Source organism: Crocodylus porosus, unplaced genomic scaffold (assembly GCF_001723895.1).
Source record: "Crocodylus porosus isolate Cpor-Errol unplaced genomic scaffold, CroPor_comp1, whole genome shotgun sequence".
Classification (NCBI taxonomy): domain Eukaryota; kingdom Metazoa; phylum Chordata; order Crocodylia; family Crocodylidae; genus Crocodylus; species Crocodylus porosus.
This window is the reverse complement of record NW_017728913.1, coordinates 23,407,226-23,427,819: the sequence shown is the minus strand read 5'-3', so window position 1 is coordinate 23,427,819 and position 20,594 is coordinate 23,407,226. Positions and strand designations below refer to the sequence as shown.

The 20,594-nt window shown below is 42.9% G+C and overlaps 1 protein-coding gene and 1 long non-coding RNA gene across 2 annotated transcripts in view; both read left to right on the top strand.

Annotated features, from left to right (window-relative positions):
- The window catches only part of SH3RF1 (SH3 domain containing ring finger 1), a 148,920-nt gene that overhangs the window by 65,070 nt on the left and 63,256 nt on the right, over nt 1-20,594 (top strand). The window lies entirely within an intron of this gene.
- LOC109309741 lies at nt 3,316-11,916 on the top strand. Its single transcript, XR_002101029.1, has 4 exons — nt 3,316-3,327; nt 10,403-10,409; nt 10,775-10,783; nt 11,797-11,916. It is a non-coding gene; the product is annotated as an uncharacterized LOC109309741 (long non-coding RNA).

The following is a 20,594-nucleotide window of genomic DNA, read 5'->3' as shown; positions in this document are numbered from 1 at the left end:
TGCCACTGGTCAAGTCCATTGAGGCCACAGGATCCCAAATTCTGCAGCAGGCCATGCCACCAATTTCCAGTGGCCTGTTGGTAGCCTGGCAGGCCAGATTGATCAGCTCTACAGGCTATATGTTTGACACCCCTGCTCTGGCTGGTTAGGGCTCTATTCAGAAAAGCGCACCTCACTTATTTTTACTGGCACAAGATACTTTTACTGGCACAATGAATTCCTAGAAATTTAGGGCTTTTTTTTTAAGGCTATTATTATTATTTGACTGAGAGGATACGGAGGGGATATTCCTCCATACCTCAGCCACTGAGCTTGTAAGATGTCTCATTAATTCCATTGGAAAAGTTAACTACAAGTGACATGTTACTAAACTACTGCTTGAGCAATACAAGAAGCATGTACTTGTGAAATTAGGATGGTGGAATAAACTCTGCTGCAGTTCATGACAGATGTAACTGCTGCTGGGTGCAGCCTTTACACGTGTGCCTGGGGCCTCAGCATGTTGACTCAGGGCAGCGCAGCCCTGGCTGGGAAGGGTTCCAGGGGATCAGCCTGCCAGCCCAGAGCTGCTCCAACCCAGCTCAGCATGCTATGGAGGGCCTAGCTGGGGCACAAGGGTGCTACAGTGTGGGGTTGGCTGCCAGGCAGCCCCCGAATTGTAGCACCCTCATGTTCCAGCCAGCTGTGGTCATCGTTTACGCATATGTTGTGGAGCTGTGGGATAGTGCTTGTGTTGGTCAGTACTATTCTACAGCATAGTTAATTAGTTTATTTTGGCCTAATAGCTCTGCACGTGTAGAAGGTGACACTTTACTGTGGAGCTAATTAGTCAACTCCCCAGTAAAGTGCATGTAGATGCCCCCACAGCCACCAAAACATAGGCAAAAAAGGATCATGCATTTAAAACTTTCAGTTGAAAGCTTGGCATAAAATAATATTGATGAAAAGGGTACTGAAGAAATCATCTTGCCAAGTTTGGGTATTCCTGCATAAAGCTAGTCATTTAGTATTCTCCTATGGACGTTTAAACTAAATTTAATCTATTAAATTAGCTTTAAAAGCAGCAGGAGAATTAAATTTTAAGATCTGAACTTGCCAATATGTTCAGTTTCTTTCTGCAGTCTGATGAGTTTGTACTTGCTAAAGCTCATTGTCTAATTTGTGGATGATTAATGAGAAGCACTTAATTGAATGTTTTTACTGTAGGAGCTTTGAAAATGGAGAATGTTGTAATACTGTACATTTTTGTAGTTTAGAGTTTAAATTTTAGTGTAGAGGCTATATATATTAGGGCATAACCAGAACAGACAGGATACAAGAAACATTACTTGCTAATTTAGCATTAGTGGAGAAAATGTGAAAAGAATTCATGCTTTAGAAGCAATTTTATTTTTGTCCTACAGAGGCCGGGGGTAATCTTAATTTTACTTCATTTTACAAACCTGTGAAACAGGGAATTAAGAACCAATATTAAATAATTGAATACAATTCTGTTCCAAACAAAGTCTTCTATTGCTTAATCCTTCATTTGATGCATTTGAACATGAGCTGCAGTGGCTGTTCTTCCACGTTTTAAGCTTTGTCAAGTTTGAAAAATTGTGTCTGGAGGGCATGAGTTTATGCTTCTGTATTCCCCTTTCAGTTTGAGAAGCCTAAGGGATAAGTTCCAGAGAACCACAAAGACGTAGTCTCATACTGGAGACCTTCCAGAATTACAAAATTAACATTTCTGCGTTTTGATTCTTGTTAAAGAAAATTACACTCGTGCTCCTTTCTCACTTGAATTAAATCAGCATAGAATTTGAGATGGTTTAAGCTTAATAATAGTGTTTTGATGTTTTCCTATAGAAGAGGTAGAAGATGCTGTTAAATTGTGTGGTTAAGCATGGCTTGCTCATTTACACCTTCAGCGCAGGTACTGGTAGTTACTAACATAGGGTCTGCAGTATTATCAACCCCAAGTGCTCAAAAATCACCAGGGTCATAAAATCGTAAGTGTTTAAGCTTTTGAAGTCCTTTTTATTTGCTGTCTGCATTCTGCACCACCAAATGTAGTGGTTTTGCACCAAATTTCCAACATTATTCCACATTCACAAGTGCTTTTTCAGCGCTTAGATTGATGTATGCATGTAACTTGAAAGCATAGGGCTTTAATATGCATACTAGACATGGCAAGAACCACAAAAAAATCACTGGAGTAGACACCATTGTGTCTACATCAGGAAAATCTGCTCACATTTGCACCAGTATAACCATGTTTGTTTGAAAGTCTGAAATACAGACAAACTGCAGAACTGCAAAACAGAATTTCCATGAGCATGACTTACTCTGGTAGTTTACCAAAAAATATGCACCATTTTAATGACACTTTCAAATAGATCATGTATAGGTACATGAGGGATTTACAGTGGTGTGACCACACACATTGAGATACTGTTTCCAGTATACATAGTTTCTAAAGTTCAAAATACTCTCACTCATCTGGTATCAGGACAAAATATTTTAGAAAAAGATTCTGAAGTTGGTACTTTTTGGTACATAGAAGCGAGCAAAAAGCAAGTTAGGTTTGCGAGGCCCTTTGTAGGTGTTTGTGAGATGCATGTTATATATTTCTGAGAATCCATAATGGGTATAGATTGCAAAGTATGACTATTGTAACCCAAACCAATTTTTAGGGCTGACTAATCAGGGCAGTTGTCCAATGCCTCAAGCCATGAGGACCTACAAGGCTAAGACTGTCTGTACAAGTGGTGTTCAACCTTTTTGACCGGTAGCCAGACAGGCAGTGCATGGTCCCTCCACAGGCCAGATCTGCCCAGTGGACACAATCCAGCACCTGGGGTGTGTGCTGCAAGACCCCATCTGGCTGTGCAGAGGGTGGAGGGGTGGGATAACCCTGCCCAATCCAGCCATGTGGGGAAAGAGGTCATGGCTCAGCCCCATGGGAGAAAGGGGGTATGGCCCAGACCCAAACTGGCCAGGGGCAGGAAGGGTGGAGTGGCCCCTGGTGGGGGGTAGGATAAGAGTGGAGGGATGGAAGAAGAGGTTGTGGTCTGACCCTTCAAGGAAAAGGGGTCACAGCTCAGCTCCAACCTGGCCATGCAGAGGGAAAGGGGTATAGCCCCGCACCTATCTTGCCATGTGGTGGGAAGAATTGTGGCCTTGCTCCAACCTGCTCCTCAGGGCTTGGGATTTTGGCAGTGGGGCAGGGTGGCATTAATGGCTACTCTGCTACCAAATTTTCTGACCCGTGGGGAGCCCCACAGGCCAGATTCCAAGGCTCTGTGAGCTACATTTGGTCTGAGGGCCAGAGGTTGAGCACCCCTGGTTTATGGTCCATGTCTGACTTCAGGATTTCTGTCAGTAGACTGTAGCTGCCACCACCAAGCTGCCAAAGGGCACGTGTACCTGCCTAATCCTGGTGGCTCTGCACAGCTCTGCTGCTACAGCTGCTGGCCATCAGATCATGATGTGTATCTTAGGAAGACACTAGCACAATGGTACAAGTAGCAAAAGTCTTACTCCACTTGATACATGATTTCATTCTTTGTTGGTGGTTCAAATTTGGCCAATAAAAGTAGATGTGCTTTACTTAAACTGTTTTTGTGTGACATTCTTATTAAAATGAGCAATAGAAGATGTGTTAAATGAATTTTGAAGTGGCTGTATGTCAGACTGAATGAGCAGTAATCAACAGGGAATCATCGTAGAATACTGGTATTTTTGGCCAGGTTCTGAAGGAGTCTGGAAGAGGCTTAATGCCATGCAACATGTTCATCGGTGACATGGAAGTAAATAAAATCACTCCTAATAAAATGTGAGGTTGACGTGTTGGTAGAATTGTGAATAATGTGAAGAACAAGGCTGTCATACAAAGCAGTGTGGTTTGCTTCATAATTTGAACCTTTGCAACAAAATTAATTTTAATACAACCAAAGATGCTTACATATTTAGAATACAAGATGCAGGCTATAACTGTTAAATGGGGGTTTCATTTCCAGAAAGCCAGGACCTTGAAAAGGATTCAGGGTAAGCAAATGAATATGACCTTCCAGTGTGGTGCTGTAGGAAAGGGGAATAACAGTTATCCTTGGGCATGTAAATGGGAGTGTAGATATAAAGTCATGACATTACCACAGAAAATGCCAGGGTGAAGAAAAATGCTTTACAGCAAGACTCTGAAACAGTTAAGTCTGTTTAGGTGATAAAAAAGATTGGATACAGTTTACAAGTACAAGTTTACAAGTAGGAGAGAATACCAGGTACTAAAGGCCCATTTACTCTAGCAAGAATTAACAAGAAGCAATGGCTAGAAGATGAGTATGGACAAATTCACATTAGCAGTGATGCAGAGATGGTTAACAGCAAGACTGATTAACAACGGTAGGAAAATACCAAGGGAAGTGTTAGATTCTTCATCTCTTAATGTCTTCAAGTCTTTCTGGAGGATATAAGGCTGGCCTAGTAAGCTGCTCTAAGCTATTTTGGAGGAGGGAAGCACAGACATTAAATAAACAAATAAATACTAAATAAATACATTTAATAGCCTGTGGTGTATGGGAGGTCAGGCTGGATGATCTAATGGTGCTGTTGGGCCTTTGACTCTGTGAATCTAGGAAGACACAATATGGACAATGTCTGCTTTACTTAAGAGAACAACCTCATAAATAAATCTCACTGAAAAAATGTGAACATACTGTAGCTGTAGATAAGGGGATTACATCCCCTCCCAAGGGGACGCACAGCTGTGTAAATACCTTTGTCAGTTTTCTAATTACAAAGGATGTTTTTATGCTAGGAATGCGTTGCATCTTTTGACTTCAAAGATAATAAAATAAAATTAAGAAAGAGGAGAAGTCTTGAAAATAAAATTGAGAGAAGTCTGCAAGGGGCTGGCCAAAGAAAAAGAGAACCAGTGACACCCATGCTGGGCCTCAGAGAGGCTGCTCTGCTGATGAGAAATGGTGAAAGCACCTGAGGGATTGGATTACCCTCTGCATTCTTAGATGTAAGTGAATACTTGTGTAAGCTATTAATGCCCAAGTTTGTGTTCTACTTAGTTTTTTTTATATAAACTTGGGTGCATTTTATATCTGTTTTGCCTGATTTTTTTTCTAATGACTGTTTTAAATTAAAAGTGTTGTGGTCCTTTAATGTTTTGAGGGAATGTCCACACTTACTGCAGCAGAAACAAATGACCCTATTTGTTTTGATTGAAGGTGTTAGGGGAAGCTATTTAAAATATATGTATATCATATAATCCTTATGACTCTTGTCTGCTGTTAACCTACCTGAATGCTAGGAACTAAACCAAAGGAAGCTAAGGTAGAAGGCAGATCAGGCACTTTAGAGAGGTGTGAGCTTTTCTAGACAACAGGCAGGGAAGCTGTCAATGGGAAAGAAAGGAAAGAATAATTATAAAGATAAATTCCTAGAGTGGGGAAAAATGTGTGTGCAAAAAAGGAGAGGGGTCTTTCAAATGGGGAATCCCCATTGGGCTCAATTCTGGTTAGACTACTTAACCTTTCCCCAGGTTGATCAAAAGGGCATCCTAAACCTCCAGGATCTGCTTCTGCCTGACTTCAGGCTAGTTCAGCTAACTGCCTCGCTGTACTCAAAGATATGGAAAATGAAAAAGGGGTTCAGGAGTAGCCAGCGACCAGCCAAGGTGTTAGTGAAAGCTGACAGGCAGGGAAGTAGGTATATGCAGAGACAGAAGGGGCATGCTACCTCCAGGTCTGTCTGTTATTGTCTGTTTCTCCTTGATTGAGGCAAAGTTAGCTGGGGAGAGGGAAAGCTGTCAAGAAAAAAGTTAAAATGTAAACCAGATCCATTCATGAAGGTTTTCTGTTGTTTTTATACTTTGCTTTATATGCTTTCTACCTCAAAAAATGAATATATAATTCTTTGGATTCAGGACATCAGATTAATGCCACTGCTAACTTACGCTGTCACAGGTCATCTAGTCCAACCCCATACTCAAAGCAGGACCATCCCCAACTAGATCATCCCAGCCATGGCTTGGTCTAGCCAGGTCTTAAAAACTTCCAAGGATGGAGAGTCTATAACCTCCCTGGGTAACCTCTTCTAGTATTTTACCAGCCTCCTAGTTTTTTCCTAATATCTAACCTAACCTTCCCTTGCTGCAACTTGAGACAATTGCTCCTTGTTCTGGCATCTGCCACCACTGAGAACAGTCTAGCTCCATCCTCTTTGGAACCACCCTTCAGGTAGTTGAAGGCTGCTATTAAATCCCCCCTCACTCTTCTCTTCTCCAAACTAAATAAACCCAGTTCCCTCAGCCTCGCCTCATAAGTAATGTCCCCCAGCCCCCTCACCATTTTTATTGCCTTCTGCTGGACTCTCTCCAATTTGTCCACATCCTTTCTGTAATGGGGGGCCCAAAACTGAACATAGTATTTTAGATGTGGCCTCAGCAGTGCTGAATAGAAGGGAATAATCACTTCCCTCAATATGCTGGCAACATTCCTACTGTTGCAGCCTAGAATGCTATTAGCCATCTTAGCAACAAGGGTATACTGTTGGTTCATATTCAACTTACTGTCTACTGTAACCCTTAAGTCTTTTTTTGCAGAGCTGCTGCTTAGCCAGTTGGTCCCCAGCCTGTAACAGTGCATGGGATTGTTCCTTCCAATGTGAAGGACTTTGTACTTGTCCTTATTGAACTTAGTGAAATTTATTTTGGTCCAATGCTCTAATCTGTTGAGGTCTCTAAATCCTAGCTCTACCCTCCAGTGTGTCTACTACTCCACCCAGCTTGGTGTCATCTGCAAACTTGCTAAGGTTGCACTCTATCCCATCTTCCAGGTCATTGATGAAGATACTGAACAAAACCAACCCCAGGAATAACCCCTGGGGCACTCCCCTTGATACCAGCTGTCAACTAGTTTGAGCCATTGAGTACTACCCTTTGAGCCCAATGATCCAGCCATTTTTTTTATCCACCATACAGTTCATTCCAGCCCATACTTCCTCAACTTGCTTGCAAGAATGCCGTGGGAGACCATATCAAAAGCCTTGCAGAAGTCATTACATCCACTAGTCTTCCCACATCCACAGAGTGAGTCATCTCATCGCAGAAGGTCATCAGGTTGGTAAGGCATGACTTGTGCTTAGTGAATCCATGCTAGCTGTTCCTAATCACCTTCTTCTCCGACTGCTTAGAAATGGATTCTTTGAGGACCTGCTCCAGGGTCTTTACAGGGACTGAAGTGAGTCTTTAGTTCCCTGGATCCTCCTTCTTCCCTTTCTTAAAGATGGGTGCTATATGTGCCCCTTTTCAGTCATCTGAGACCTCTCCCAATCATCATGAGTTTTCAAAGATGATTGCCCATGGCTCTGCAATCACATTGGCCAACTCCCTCAGGATTCTCAGGTGCATCCCATCTGGCTCCATGGGTTTGAACACATCCAGCTTTTCTAAATAATTCCTAACCTGTTCTTTTGACACTATTGGCCACTCACCTCCTCCCCAGTTACCCAAATCCAAGATAACTTTGAATTTAAGATGACACTCCCAATAATTAGATTCTATATATGGATTTTTTTTTAAATGTTATTATTTTCCAGGTATAAAATCTAATTATTGGAGGGTTGTCTTAAATTTGTTTTCCCCCACCATGACTGCACCAGGGAAAGCAGAAGCTGGGGTGGGGGTTGGTCAGGCAGCCCCCATCAGTTGTGCCCCCCTGGAGCCTGTCCCCACCTGGAGGTGCCTGTGCCTTTTCCCCCACTCCTGCCCCCTGTATCCTCTGTCCTCTCCCCACCCCCAGCTTACTGTCATATGCAGCTCCAGCTCCATTCCCTCCTGGATATGGAGCATATGCAAGCTCCAGCCCCTACCCAGCCATGCTGCAGCATCCCTGGGCTGGAGCTGTGCCATTGCTGATTGGATAAAATAAATTAAAAATGAGAAATATAAAGTTGGCTCTTCAAATAAATGCTTAGGATATATATTTTGCCACTTACTGCTAATGTCACCTGCATGTGGAGGTGTTTATGCAAGAGCTTACCGAGGAGACTCTAGACATAAGTGAAAGGGGCTAGAGACAAAAGTTATACATAAACTGGTTTAAGTAAGTAGTGGGGCAAATGGTGGCACGAGGTCTTGGAGGGGTGGCCATAGCCCCTCAGTTACCCCCAGCATGCCAGCACTGTTTGTCCCACACAATCTACTACAGCTCTGCCTGCCCCACTACTGCTTGCAACGCAGCCCCCCCCATTGGGAGGTGGCTTGTGCTCCTGGGACACCATCAGGGTCCCTACCCCCTTGCTGTTCCAGGGTCAGGGGCATGGCCAAAGGCTGACTGGCATGGCCCCCTTAAGCAAAGGGGGCAGGGAGGGGGCTTATTCCATCTCTTGCCCTGAGCAGGGAGTGATTGGTGGTGGAGGTGGTGGCTGGGACTAGTAAACCCTGGCTGCAGTCCTCTTGTGGCAGAGGGGGAATAAATTCCCTCCTTACCCGCTTTGCTTCATGGGGCCAAGCCAGCTGGCACCTGGCCTCGCCTCCACCCCTGCTTCAGCAGAGGGGGAGTGCCAGGCAGACCCTGGGTCAGGTCCATGCTGGTGAGACAGGGAGGGGGGAATTAAACCCCCTCCCTGGACAGTTTATTTGAGGTTACTGCGGGGGCTAGCCATGCCCTCCTGTCGCTCCAGGTGTCAAAACCCTGTGCTAATGGAGCAACAGAAGTTTAACGTGTGTGTGTGTGAGAGAGAGAGAGAGAGAGAATATTAGATCTGCTATTGAGACAGACACTCTGCTATCTCAGGCAATTAATATTTTCCATCCATGCTACCTACTGAATCCCTTACTTCTTGAAGAGTTGCGTCCTACCATGCCCTACCATCTGTCCCATCTCAAACAGCTGATTACAGTTTTTTTCTTGCAAAGACTACAAGCACGATAGCATGCTGCCAGAAGTTATTTGTCTCTCATCTCTCTACATGAAGAGCCTGCCACTGTTACTGGAGCCAAATCATATGCATACGTTAAATGCTGTAGGGTAACCGCTGTTAAATAAATACATGCCATCCAAATGGAACAAACCAGGGCATTCATTAGTAATACTTGAGTGTGCCTAAATAAGTCCCTACCTCACAACGGACAGTTTCCTGACCCCCTGAATCCGTACTTCTAGATTCACAAAGCTGCACAGTTAAGGATACTTTCCTATAAAACCTACTGCAGGATCATATTTGCCTAAGCCATCCCAGTGAGAAGAAAGTATGTCTGCATTATGTTAATTTATGTTTCATTTTACAAAAACATTCTCTTCTGAAGGATCATCTGCAGAAGGGTAAAAAGACTCCTTTAGGGGAGAGTAACTATTTTTTGTTATTGTTCTATAATTACACAGAAACTATAATCATCTCCTCCCAGAAAAGCAGACTCCTGATGAAACCATTTTGCCATTATACTCCTTGAGCAGAAACTGCAGCAGTTAGATTTCACTTTTAAGGCTATACCGTATTTGCATATGACACACACCTTTCCCCCAAAATCAGCTCTCCAAAATTGGGGTGCATGTCTTAAGTGGGCAGGCTGATTTTTTTCTCTGGAATGTAAACCAGCAGGGATAGAAGCAAGTACTATGCTAAAATGCTGTTAAAATGACTGCCCCTTATCTATGGTTTCAGTAAACAAAGTGGGGAGTCCTGTGTAAACCCTTTCATAGTTGCTAAGGTAGCTGGTGCCTGAAGCAGCAGTTGGGCTGGCTGAGTCCAAGGGACTTGCTGCATGCACTCTGGAGTATCTGGATGTGGCTTGTGGTATGGAAATAACATTTTATTATTTACATAAACTTATATAAAGGACAATTTACGGTAAAGAAATGACAGTCTTGCCTTTGCAAGGGTCTGGCCTTATTGACCCACGTATCACAGTCAGCCACAACTCCAGGAACATTTATTTGGCCTATTTTCTGCCTTCCAGAAAAAGAGTGTCTTATCTGGGAGCTTGTTGTATGTGAGAGAGGTAACTTTTCTTTTGCAGTATGAACAAAGAAAAGGTCAGTATCAATAGATATTTATGAAGAAGTATACAAAATGAAGAAAATACAAAGTAAATATGACTTCATATTTTTAAACTGTCTGTTGGAATAAGAAAAAAGGTAATTGTTAATTGAAGTGGATCAGAGAACAAATGTTTCATTTGTGCCTTTGTTACAGTCAAGTACAAGAAAGTTGCCACCTTCACCTTATCCAAGGATATAGGTTGAATAAAAGCATGTCATATTTGAGTTAATACTTTTTCAATAGAATGTAGAAATTCATACATATAAATTTTGGTTCTTCTGAGTATAAGAATGTAAATCTTCCATTTCTGATTGAATTTATTTTATAGGCTATAACATTCTTATCTTGCTGGAGTTGAGATAAGCAGAAAAACTGTGGGAGGGAGGAAAAACCTATAGGAGAATTTGTCTGATAAAATGCTAGAGATAGTAGCAATTGGTCATTTAAAGTAAAAAAAGAAATGGCCTCATACATTGCAAGAACTTTCATTTTTTTAAAAGAAACTCTTTTGCAGGTGATTTGAAAAACCCAAATACTGTGTAGGAATCAGTGTCTACCATTTTAAACCAATTTAGATATGGTTGGGCTAATGGAAAAAAAATCCAGATAATATATAAACAGAATTAATCTGTGCTAGGACTGCAAGTTAGTTATCTATTTCTTTAAGTATTATTTTCTTTAAGAAATAACTAGAGAGTTGGTGAAAGACTGTTTATTTGAGTAGTTAAAATGCATCTAGTTTAGGTGGGTATCTTCCAATATTCATTGTAACTATGGGATTGTTTGACCCCAGTACACTTTCCTGCCATGGCAGGGGGTCAGACTTGATGATCTGCTCAGGTCCCTTCTGACCCTACTAACTATGAAACTAGCTAATTAGCCAGTGTGAACAATACAGTGAACTGTCGTCCTTAGGGCCCTGTTAGACATTCAGGTAAATGATAGGGTCTGATGCACAATCCACACAGTCAGGCCTCCTGCCATGCTACAGTTGCATGGCAGAAGGTGTGATTGTGGGATCCAGCATCAGATACAATCAGCTACAATCAGGTGGAGCTTGGGATTGCAGTGTTGGGCACCCTCTGCACCAGGAAGTAGTAAGCTCCTGGGAGTCTCACAGGTGACAAGATATGCAGCTATGGCAATGTGTTGAGTGCTGCTGTGGGACTTGCAAGCATAGCAGTGCCTGACAGTGCCATAGCTGCAAGCCCCATCAGCTGCAAGACTTGCAGCCACAGCAGTGTATGCTGCACCCCACATCTAGAAGCCCTATCAGCTGATGGGGCTCCCAGCCACAAATGAGCATCTGGCCACGTTTCAATCAATGTCATGATAAGAACAAGCCACAAAGTTATTCCACATTTTTTGTGGAATAATTTTGGCTTATTACTTGTTTTGTCATGCCTTTAATTGTATAGATTCATAGATTTTATAGACATTAGGGCTGGAAGGGACCTTGGAAGATCATTGAGTGCAGCCCCCTGCCCCAGGGACAGGAAGACAGCTGGAGTCACAGGATCCCAGCAAGATAAATGTCCAATTGACTCATAAAGGAGTCCAGAGTAGGTGCTTGCACCACCTCTGGTGGCAATCTGTTCCAAGCCTTGGGGGCTCATACTGTAATGAAGTTCTTCCTTATGTCCAGCCTGAAACGGTCTTGGAGCAGTTCATGACCGTTTGACCTTGTCATCCCATGGGGCGCTCTGGTGAATAGGCGTTCCCTCAGATCCTGATGTACACCCCTTATATCCTTTTGGCCAGCCACCAGGTCTCCCCTGAGCCTGCGCTTTTCCAGGACTGAAGAATCCCATAGCTGTCAGCGTCTCATCGTAAGGCCTGTTTTCCTGCCCACTGATCATGCGCATGGTTCTCCTCTGGACTCTCTCAGGCTTCTCTGCATCCTTTTTAAATGGTGGAGCCCAGAATTGGATACAGTACTCCAGCTGTGGCCTCACCAAGGCTGAGTACAGCGGGAGGATGACATCCTAGGATGTGCTAGAGAAGCATCTATGGATGCAAGCCAGGGTTTTGCTCACTTTGCCAGCTGCAACATCACATTGGTAGCTTATATTCAATTTGTGGTCAATCATGACCCCCAAGTCCCTTTTGGCCATGGTGCTAGTAAGCGTAGCACTGCCGAGCCTATAAGCATGCTGCAGTTTTTTCTTCCCAAATTGGAGTACCTTGCATTTTTTGGTGTTGAAGGCCCATCAGGTTTTCATCCACCCATTTTCTGAGTCTTTCAAGTTTGGCCTGGATCACCATCCTGTCCTCGGGTGTGGATGCTCTACCCCAAAGTTTGGTGTCATCAGCAAACTTGGCCAGTCCGCTTCTGACACCAATGTCCACATCATTAATGAAGATGTTGAAAAGAATAAGCCCAAGGACGGAGCCTTGGGGAACCCCACCGGTCATGGCACACCACAATGATTGACTTCCATCAGCTACCACTCTCTGGGTCCAACCTCAAATCCAGTTCTCCAGCCAGTGGACTCTGATGTAGCCGAGGCCACAGTTGGCCAGTTTTTCTATAAGATGATCGTGGGATACCAGATCGAAAGCTTTTTAAAGTTAAGATACATGACTTCATTATCTTCTCCCTTGTCCAGGTGATATGTCACCTGGTTGTAGGAGATGAGATTGGTCAGGCAACACCTACCTGCAACAAACCTGTGCTTGCTATCCCTCAGGAAATTGCCTTCAGCCAGTTTGTCAAGAATGATTTCTTTGATGATTTTCTGCAAGATCTTCTCCAGGATATAGGTCAGGCTGATAGGCCTGTAGTTCCCCGGATCTACTTTCCTCCCTTTCTTGAAGATAGGCACCACATTGGCCTTCTTCCAGTCTTCGGCACTTCATCCGAGCACCACGAGTTCTCAAAGATCCGTGCCAGTTGCCAAGCTACGATGCTTGCCAGCTCCTTCAGTACCCTGGGGTGTGAGCTGTCTGAGCCAGCTGACTTGAAGGTGTCTAGCCTGTCAAGGTGTTCCTTCACATGGTCAACATTGATGAAGGGTAACAGTTCTCCCTTGTCCTGGGTGTCCTGCACTGCCTTGAGCAGGGCTGTCTCTTGGGGATGGTGAAAAACCAACGCAAAATACCTGTTAAGCAGGTTGGCCTTTTCCTGCGTGTTGGTTGTCGGTTGATCCATATGGTTTAGCAGGGCTCCAGCATTACCCTTGCTTTTCCTCTGGCTCCCCACATATCTAAAAAAGGACTTTTTATTGTCCTTGATATGTGTAGACAGCTGGAGTTCAGTCGCAGCCTTGGCTTTCCTGGTTCACTCCCTACAGGTCCAGACCAGTGCAAAGTATTCCTCCTTTGGGGTGGATCCATCCTTCCATCCTTTATAGGCCTTTCTTTTTAGACACAGAAGGTCTGCTAGTTCCCTACAGAGCCAAGGGGGCTTCTGTGCCCTTTTGCTGCCTTTCTTCCAAGATGGGATAGATATTGCTTGAGCTTCCAGGATTGCTCCCTTAAGGAGCAACCAGTCTTCTTGACCTCCCCTCCCCTTTGGGTCATGGTCCTTTAGGGCCTCACCGACAAGCCTCCTGAGCTTGTCAAAGTCGGCTTTCCTGAAGTCAAGCACTTCTGCTTTATTGACTGACTTGCCTGCTTTATGGCAGATGGTGAAGGTGATCAGCTTATGGTCACTGTCTCCCAGCTTCCCTTCTGTCATTAGGTTGCAGGTTAAGTCATCCCCGGTTGCCAGTACCAGGTAGAGCAGTGCTTTGCCTCTCTTCAATCCATAGACTTCTTGAGTCAGACAGAGCTCATACACACATGTGAAAAGTTTTGTGAACATTCAGATGTGGTCGAGTGCTCTTCCCACGAGATGTCAGGGTAGTTGAAATCTCCCAAGACAGTCCTAGCCCTACCCTCCAGCCATATCCTGTTACTTGTAATTAGCATAAAAGTAATGGAATATGGTTCTAAATAGGCATTACGTTGCTGAGGGAGTTGTACAAAAAGGGAAATTAAAAAAAAACAGTTGATGTGGTTGTGTGTTGTCATATTTAATGTATTTAATCAAAAATAAGATTATATATATTTTAGTAAATTAATAGGATATTAGTCTCTCTCTCTCTGTCTCTCTCTCCCCCACCCCTTCCCTTCCCTCTTCTTTTTACTTTCAAGTATTTAATTGTCCTTGGAGGGAGGGCAGGAAAAATAATTTTCCTTAAAAAAATTAAAATTTATTTATAATAATTTATCATAATTATTTTCTAATTATTATTATAATTAGAGAAATTATTTTACCTTTTTTTACCTGGATTTCTGAGGGGGGGTTTTAATTAATATGTTTTAGCCACCTTCTGGCACAAAGGCAATAAAACGTTTCCCCCCTGCTTTTTTGAATATGGTATTTAAAGAGTTTATATGTTAAATGTGGTAGAGGACTCCAGTGGGAAAATCATTCTTACAGCATTACACACCTGAGACACCATGGAGTGCTTTGAGGCAATACAGTTTAGTTGTGTTCTCATGCTGGTGTTCCATGCTTAAATCTGTACTTCTGAATGTGTGTGTGAAAGATTTATCAAAATGACTGAAATATTATATACTGATTTATGTTTCAATATGTAGTATTAGATCCAAGTCTGCTTCAACAATCACACCTTCCAGAAAAAGACTTATCTTAGTCTGGCTATTTGTCTATAGTGTGATAGTTTTACAGCCTGGCTGTTGTACATGTGAGGTACAAATCCAGCTTCTCACTACACAAGAGGTAAATGTTAATATACCAGTCTCCTGTGCTCAGCTAGCCCTTTGTTATTATATATGGTAGAGAAAATACATAATTCAGTTAGGATTAGTTGCCTTTTGAAAAGGCCAACCAGCTGCTGCAAGTAGAGTACGACAAAATGTGTTCAAAGAAAATTTTCATTTCAGGAAGTCTTTCACTTTGAGGCCTGGAGAGTTCAAAGAACAAGTAAAATAAATAGCAAATGGAGCTTGTCATTTACTCTGCACACATAGGATACATATGTTTGTGTATACAGTAGTGACAGCTAAAATTAGCACCTTTTGCTTTCTGCAAAAGTCAAGAGGATTTTTCAAGCTCTGTGTATTAGTGTAAAATTATCTTGGCTCCAAAGAGACTCCAAGGCGGGGAGGGGGAGCCACCCACACTCTCCATAGCTCTTGGCCCCTTACATACTTTTGGTGAGGAAAGAAGGGACCCCCCCCCCCAACCACACACACATCCTCCAGCTATCACCACCTAGATCGTATTACTTCTAGGCTCCTGCAAGCGTTCCAAGAAAAGGAGGCGTTCCTGGTCTCCAGCTTGAATCCGCAGGAGCTTTCCTGCTGTGTTGCTAGGAAACTCCTTCTGAAAGAGCCTGGCAGAGTTTTCATGTGACCAGGTCCAAGCTGAGTGCATGCAAGTGCTGGTTTGATGCTAGTGTGTGAAACAGAATGAGCTCATTAATAAAATAGTGACTGCACAAAAGAGGGAGAGCGAATAGACATCCCCCCCTTATGTTACAGAAATGTCAGGAATTACTTACAATGACACAAAATTTTGTCTATCAAATCCAGACAGAAGCAGTTTTATTTTAAGTTGTCAATATCCCTTTGATTTCAGTTGTCTTTTGGGGCAATAAAATAATTCAAAGTTAATGGGAAAAATAAATCCTATCATTTTCAAGTTCTCTAAGTAAAATTTTGTTCCTGTCCTTTAAAGAAATACCGCAACTTCCTCTTTTGCAGGCATCCCCTCTGCCCTTCTTGCCCCACTCTGACTAGCAATCTAAAGAGATTAACAAATATTTTCACTTCCCTTTTACCAAGTCACAACTCTGTTCACAGTCCTTTACTGGCTTCCTCACACTTTCTGTGTCGTATTCAGACTTTACATCTGCACCTTCACAGCTCAGTGGGAGTGCGTCCTTGGCTACGATGTGTCTTGCTGCCTTCCTGGTCCTTTGTTTCTTCTTCCATTCCACCCACACTTCTGCCTCTTATCTTTATACTTTTTTCCATACATGGAAAACCTGTACCTGGGACCTCTCTCTCTCCTTTTGCATATCAGTTGAACACTCTTTGTTTCAAATCATTCCTTACAAAATTCATTTTTTCATGAAGTTGATTGTTAACCTTCCAAAGAAGAATAGACTTCAGGAAGTCACGCTGCTGCACTGCTTACATCTTTTGCATTATTCTATGATAAGCCCATCTGCTCTTTTTTTCTGTTTGTAGAATGACAGCTCCTTGAAGCAGGAGCAGGACCTGCTTTTGTTCATTTAACATGAAGCCCAAATCAGTGCTTAATTAGTAAGTCAAATGTTCTGTGTCTCTGTATTGTGACCTCACTGAGAGTGCAGGTTGTATTAAGAACACTTAAAATAAATAATTTAAATTGAAACAAAGAAACACAGCAGTTTGTATTCTGTGTTTAATACTCAGGTTCCAGAGAGGTAGTTTTAGTAATGGTTTATTAAGGGAATTGTTTTGTTTCCAAACATTGATAGTCCATGCATCTAATAGCCAGATGAACAAAGCTCATGGCAGTTGTACGTTGTCTATATGTTGATACTTATTCTTACAACTGTTCCTGTGTGGCACCTTGCTGTGTACTCTATTGATAATTTCATATTAATCATATCACCTCTTCTGGAACATGGAATCACCTTCTCCAGATAATGCAAGCTCCCTTTTTTTCTCCTTCCAGTAAAGGGGATTTTGTCTGATGAATCTCTTGTTCCAGTGATGATTGCAGGGTCCATACCATATTCATTGCTCTCCTGTATGTTCATCAAGCCACCACATATTTTTGCAGCCATTTTCACCAGCTGTTGCATGAAATAGGAGTCAGCCATGCAGCATATATTACATCTGATTTCATTTGGGACAGGCCCTGGGTGCATGAGGAAGACCCATCAGGCAGCCATCCAGAGAGATTTCTTAGTACTATCAGAAGCTTCAGTACACTCGAGCCAGTCTCCTATGTCTAACTGCAGCCAGCTTAGTGACTCAAAAGAGGGGCTAAGAAATATACTTTTTCCTGGCCTCTGCATATCATGGCTAAGTACAGACAGTCAAAAAGCCTGAGGATTCAGCCTTTGCAGGTTAGTTTAAACTGCAGAGATTAAACTGAGAAACAACTGGACAGACATTTACTTTTGATTCAGGAAATGCAGCCACATGCCTGCAGTGACTCAAGCCAGATGCCAGGGGGTGGTAGAGCTTGGATCTCTAGCATGAAGCCAGCATGGGTTGTATGTTTGCTTTCTCTTCCTGCTGGTCCTGAGGTCTCTCGGATCTGCAGTCCAGAATCACGGCAGCAGGACTCTGCAGGGTAGCTTATCGCTTCCTCTTCTTGCTTCTAGGTGCTTCTGGGATTGTAGTCTACAGTCACAGTGAGCAGTAAGTTTCAATAAGGTTAGCAGGGCAGGGCAGCTGTGTACTTGGGGGAGGGTGGGGTTAACCCCAGCTGGGGTTTGCTTGGTGGAGCAGTCCATGCCTCCTTTCTTCCCCCCAACCAACCCTTCTCTGCTGGAGCAGACAGCATATCCCAGCCCAAGGCTGTAAAACATGCTAGGATGCCTTGGGACTCTGATTTAAATTAAACCAGGAAGGAATCTGGGACAGAAGTTACATAAACCAGTTTGACCCAAATATTAAGTCCTGATACTACATTCGACCAGGTTTATCTTTAACCAATTTCAGGCATTTTGAAACTGGTGTATGTGCACTGAACTTCTGTTCTGTTACAGGTTTAAGCCAGTTTTTGACCACTGTAACCAATTTATGTGTGACTTCTGTCCCTAGCTCAAGAGTTGCGGTGCTTGGGATTTTCGGACACTTTCTGCATACGTAACCAACTCACATGATAATCAGATTCCCTCTTAACCCTCATGGGAATACCAGAAAGCCTCATCCCACATTTTGCTTACTGCTGCAGAAGTACCTCTCTCCTATCTTCCTCTCTCTTCCATAAACTTATCAAGCTGTCTCTTGAAGCCATTTAGCTTTCTTACTACCACTATTTTAAAGAATATTTTGAAACTTCAGTTCTGATAGTTGAGAAAATTCTTTATTTCCAGTTTATTTTTTGTGACTAGTTTGTATCCATTTGATCTTGTACCAGCATTGCATTTTGATTTAAATAGCCCTTTTTGTTCCCTGATATTTACTGTCTGAACATATTTATAAGGAATAATCATATCACATCTAAACCTGGTTAGTTCGGCTTTTTGCTAAACCTGATCTACTTTCATAGAATAGGCTCTATATTCCCCCCTTATCCATCCTAGTAGTTATTCTCTACACCTGTTCCAGTTTGAAATATGAACCTTGGTACCTTTTATGAACCTTGGTATGCAATATTCTAAATGGAGTCTAACCAGTGACTTGCACAATAATACAAATACTTCCCTGTCTGTACTAAAAATACCTTTGGTAACACACCTGAAAATTGCATTGCACAATTTTGAAGGATCTTCCTGTGATTGTCCAGTACATCCAGGACCCTTCCTTCTTTCATCACCTCTATGACAATGATTTTCAAACTTTCTTCATTTGTGGACCGCTAAAAAAAATTGAATGGAGGTGGGTATTCACATAGTTTTGATGGATCATAGTCATCTTTCATGGACCCCTTAGCCATAGTTTATAGACCCCCAGGGATTTGTGGACCACAGTTTGAAAATCACTGCTCTGAGCTTTAATGCAAGTATACATTCCTGCTGAAAAGAATTTCTGTGTAAAAAGATCTTAGCCCCACCCAACATACCCTTTGGGGTTGGTTTTATATTCTTATGAGCTTCACAAGATATACAGTATAAAAGATTATCAAAGCAAAAGGTTACTATAATGAGCAGTGACTCATAAGATTTTTCAAAGGCACCAAAAAGAGTGTGGAGTCTAGCTCCCTTTGGCTTTCCCATTCATAATCCAGGAAACTAGAGCACCCACCTCACTTTTGTGCCTTTGAAGATATACAGTATATAAAAATTTGATTTTTCAGTCAAGTGGTGGTCTCTGTCAGATTGGGCAGGCAGGTTCAATTTTTCCAGATTGTGGCAGGGATAATGAGAGAAAATATTATGGGACACATGATGCTACTGTAGTTTCCTCTCTATATTTTCCCCTCTTTCAACTTCATATTTGGAGTGTTTTTCCAGCTGATTTTAGCAAAAGCTTTCTATATCTCACAAGGATATAGTGGTAGATGATTGTGGCTCATTGGCAGGATAGCCAGCCAGCTATTATGGTCTCTCAAAGTAAATTCATCTCTTTGTTTTCAAGTGATCAAAAATTCAGTTATTTTGTAGAAAATAATTCTGTAAAAAGGTGCTGCTCCAATTTTCTATGACATGTATTGTTTGGATTTTCATGTAGCAAATTCTGAAATGTATTTTTGTTCCCTCATGTTCTTATTGGCTAACTTTGAATTCAAAACCTATTTTGTAGCACAGCTTTTTCATGCTTTTATTTGGAAAGCTAACATTACTATCTTGAGATCAGGAAGGGTGAAACTCCAATAAGGTTTTCCATGCATATGAAGGTGACAGGGATGAAGAGGACAGTATATGGCTTTTGCAAACTGATACTTTCAACTTGTTTAGAAAGATGAGGAGAATTTATCTCAGAACCTCAAGCTGCTGATAATCCCCGCTTTTGAAGTGTTTCTTGCCTGTGAAGTCACTTGGTTTCACTAGCAGGGTAAAGGAACCCAACTTTGTGTTTACAATATCTAGGGAGTCTCTGAGCACACCCAGTGAGGTTCCTCTGGTGCTGCTATTGACAACTAAGTTAATTGGCCACGTGGTGTGTGGTAATCAAATCCAATGAAGTAGGTGGTCACAGGAATCAGTGAATGTTGACTTCTGTCAGATGGTGTTTATTTTTTGTAACCCTCTCCTATATTGTGATTGGAGCCAGGCAATCAAGTTCAACCTCTAAAGTGGTGGGTGTGATATAGGTTATCAGCAGGGATCTAGATTTTCTGGTTCTCATGGGAAAATGGAAAAAAATGCGGATTTTTCCCTTTACCAGAGGGAAAATTGGATCTCTCATTTTAGCGGAGAAACCCATGGATTTTGCAGTTTTGCAAAGGTCTTTCTGCAGGCTGGCAGAGTTCCAGCCTGCAAGGGGCTGGGAGGGAGTGGGAGGAGGATGGTCAGGTGGGGGGTGGATGTGCATGTGTATGCACATGGCCTCTAGGCAACCTGGAGAGCAGCTCCTGCAGTAAGTCTGGGGGGCTAGGGGAGATTTAGCCCCCATAGGGAGGACAGGAAGGGGCTCTGCAGGAACTGAGGCTAGGGCTGCTGCCCAACTAGGTGGTACATGGGGTTTGGGGTCCGGGGCTGCTATGGGCAGCTGCAGGGCTCTGATGGGGGGCGGGATGGGGCCATGGGTGGCTCATCTGGGAGATGGGGAGGGGTGAAGTCAGCTCCCTGCTGCTATGCACACTCCCAGGGTGGAGTTAACCTGTGGGCCCCCAGATCTGTGCACGGGGCAGGGCCAGGTGTGGACTTCCTACCCTGCTTCCCTTCCCTGGGGCCTTTGAAGTCTAGCAGGTGTGACCTGGTGCCACAAGGAACAGAGGA